Raw genomic sequence first — 1362 nt, 5'->3', positions numbered from 1 at the left:
TTTGGCTTCGTTCAGCTCGGGGGATGCGGGAGTAGTTTGTGCTCTGCTCGTTTGCACGCCTGCGGCTCCGTAACTCACGGGTGACTCTGTGTCTTATTTTAATTTTATTTATTTATTTAAGCAGAACGTCGCAAACGTAGCCCTTATTGTGCAGATGGGCCCTTTTTTGGTGTTTTGGAAGAAAAAAGTTATGATGCCGAGTGGTTCATGTTTGCAGTCAGCTTGTTATGCATGCACAGTAACTTTTTCCAGAGCAAATTTTTAACTATGACCATCCGTAGCGGAGCAATGGCCTCTACTGCCAATAGATACCATACCAAATACAGAGAGACCCGATGGAGCCATTCCTCTCTGTCACGTTAACACACTTTTTAAAATACAAATGTTCGATACGTGTTTGCCCTAGCAGACAGCAGGCTCTTTACTACTTCAGAGGGTTTTCTGGTCTATGGAATCTGTACAAACCTCTTTTTTTTTTATTTTAACAAAAAAAAAAGAAAGATAGAAATATTTAACCAGTGGGCCAGTTCTCTCTTCTTTCAGAGCTGTTCCAGTTTATCGGGTACGTAATACACTTTTTAAAAAAAAATAAAAAAAAAAAATTAAAAGAAATCAAATAAAACCCTGAATGAGAACATATTTCCTTGCCAGACTTGATGAGCTATGAACTGTTCCCGTTTCACGGGCAAATAATATAAATTTTTTAATAATCTTCTGTGATTTTTTTTTTTTTTTTTTTTTGCTTTTCTTGTAAAGGCAATTAAGTACAAAAGAAGATATCATGGAAATAACATTAAGGCTGTGACACTGACCAAAACAATGTCCAGAACCCATTTATACCTTAATTAGCACTTTTTTCGAGTTTCCCTTTTTCCCATTTTCCCCTCTTTGGCCCAAAGCCTGGAAGCTGGTCCTTCTTTCAAACCCGGCCAGATCCCATGGCAGGAGCAGCGGCCGGGGGTTCAGCTCAGCGTAGCAACTCCATTCAGCGAAACTCTTAAGCACCAGCTTAAGTCCTACTCGGGCTTTAAGCGTGTGCTTAATATCAAGATGACTCGGAGGGGACTGCTCACCAGGGTGGGTGTCAGCCACAGTTTTGACTTTCCTGGCTTCTGCCACTTTTCCCCCCTTGCCTTTGTCACACTCTTAACTTTATTCCAAGGTAGCTTTTTGTATTTAATTTTTAAAATATATATATATTGAAATTGTACATAAAGAAAAATAACGCAGCAGTTGTGCACTCAGCGTCCTGGTTTTGTTAGGTGCATTTGCTTTGGGCTAGATCAAATTTGCTCAGCTTCTTTCTGTAACTGTATTTTAACCCTTGACCTGTTGATACTTTGCATGATTTTTTTTTTTTCT

Source organism: Phaethon lepturus, unplaced genomic scaffold, assembly GCF_000687285.1.
Source record: "Phaethon lepturus isolate BGI_N335 unplaced genomic scaffold, ASM68728v1 scaffold32625, whole genome shotgun sequence".
NCBI classification, from domain to species: Eukaryota; Metazoa; Chordata; class Aves; order Phaethontiformes; family Phaethontidae; genus Phaethon; species Phaethon lepturus.
This window is presented reverse-complemented; position numbering follows the sequence as displayed.